Source organism: Pygoscelis adeliae, unplaced genomic scaffold (assembly GCF_000699105.1).
Source record: "Pygoscelis adeliae isolate BGI_AS28 unplaced genomic scaffold, ASM69910v1 Scaffold397, whole genome shotgun sequence".
In the NCBI taxonomy this organism is placed as follows: domain Eukaryota; kingdom Metazoa; phylum Chordata; class Aves; order Sphenisciformes; family Spheniscidae; genus Pygoscelis; species Pygoscelis adeliae.
The window spans coordinates 29,485-31,474 of record NW_008825212.1 but is presented as its reverse complement, the minus strand read 5'-3'; positions in this window follow the sequence as shown (position 1 = coordinate 31,474).

Genomic DNA, 1,990 nt, shown 5'->3' with positions numbered 1-1,990 from the left:
GCCGAGGGAGGTGACCCCAGAGCCAGGCATCGCCTGCATCCCACCGGGCACCGGGTGACACATCACTGTGGCAGCGAAGGGGCAGATGGAGCGGGAGACCTTCCTGCACTGGGGCCGTGTCCCTGGCATGGGGCTGGGAACCGGAGGGGCTCTGCGGGCAGAGCAGGGCTGTGCCGTGGGCTGCGCTGCCCACGCCTGGGACAGACGGACTGGGGTTCCTCGGCATGGACTGGAAATACAACTTGCATTTGTACTACAGCCGTGTCCAGCTGAGTTCAGTGCTTGGTCTGGGCTGAGCATGTCCCCTCGGGGTCCAGTGGTGACACGAGGAGGGGACGGGGACAGCCAGTGGTCCCCAGTCACCCTGGGAGAGGGTGCCTGTGCCCACCACGGCACCTCCCAGCCCCGGCCAAGCGGTGCCAGCCCGTGCTCGTGCCTTGCCCTGCATGGAGATAAGAGAGCAAACACAGCTCTGTCCCCCGGGCGCTGGCAGCACTGAGCAGGACCGGCTGGCGGGGCCCCAAGTGCCCGAGGACAGGCAGGTTCGGCCCCAGCTGGGCACCGCAGGCAGAGGAGCCCACAGCGAGCATGGCACCGGGGCTGTGCCCACGTGGGACCTGCCCATGGCTGCGGCAGGCAGGAATAGCTCAGCGGTGAGCAGGATGTGGGCTGTGCTCCTTACTTGGCAGCTGGCCCTGTGCGGGGGCTGCGTTTCAGCCAGGTGCAATGCCCTGCTCTCCGGGACCCCCCCCAGGGCAATGCCCGGGACATGGCACGGCTCCTCTGCACCCTTGCTTCCCACCACGCTGCAGGGCACGGGGGTGGCAGCCGCTTACTGGGGACACCTGTACCCTGAGGGGAAGGGGACAGGGACAGCTCTTGGCTTTCAGCCACCTTTGGGCTGGTGGTGGTCCTCAGGGGGGTGTCGGCCCCCCATCCCCCCCCCCCAAGATCCCATCAGGGGGGTCTGTCTCCTGCGGTGTTGGCACCCATCTTAGCAGCCTGGGATGTGCTGCTCCTTATTTATCCCTGCCAGCCTCCTCTCGGTGCCCTGCCAAAGCATTACGCAGCCCCGTTGCCAAATCGCCCCCCTGTGCTGTCACCCCTCTCCATCCCCACTCTGCTCCAGCCCTGCCGAGGGACTGGCTGACACCGCTGTGCCCTGTCCTCCTGCCCAGCCATGCCAGGGTTGTGCAATCAGCCATGTGTCCCAGCTTCGCCCTTCTCCCCCGGAAACGTGCCGTGGGCACCTCCCCAGGGCTGCGGCCGCGGGGGACCGGGGGGTACCACCACCCACCCACCCCTTCCCCTTCCTCCTGCAAAGGGAGCCGGGTCGGGGGGAGTGAGCGAATGCTCGCCTGCCCGCACAGCCCTGCGAAAAACCCGTGCCCTCGTGCCCGTGGGGGCAGAGATTTGGGCCGTGGGCTTTCCTGGGGCACTCGGGCTACTCTCAGCATCAGCACTGCCATGCTGTGCTCCGGCAAAGCTCCAAAGCACGAGAGGCAGCGGCAGGAGCAGGGCACCCCGAAACGGGTCAGGCTGGGAGGCAGAGGCAGGTTGGTCCCCCCCGGCCCCCCTTGCACCGAGGAATATTTATTTATACCAAGTGGAGCAGCTCCATCAGGAGAAGCACCAGCTCAGCCCCAGCCGGGGGCATTTTTGGCTAGATAGGGCCTGCGGGGAGGGGGGGCCTAGACACTTGGGGGGGGCCCTGCCACCCCGTGGGACGCCTGGCACGTGTCCCTGCTCTACATTACATGGAGGGGTGTGACTGTCTTTTGGGCAAACCAGGCCAGTGTCCAAACGGGGACACGATGGAGCATGATGCACCCTCCAGCATGTCCACGCTCTCCTCTCCTGCTGCCAGCACCTCTGGCTGCTAAAAGCCATAGAAGGGCACCTAAATCCCCCCAGGGATGGGGTCTCTGGGGGGGCTGCAGTGCAGGATCGGCCCCGTGGGGGACGCAGCGCCCAGCGGTGCCGGCCCGGG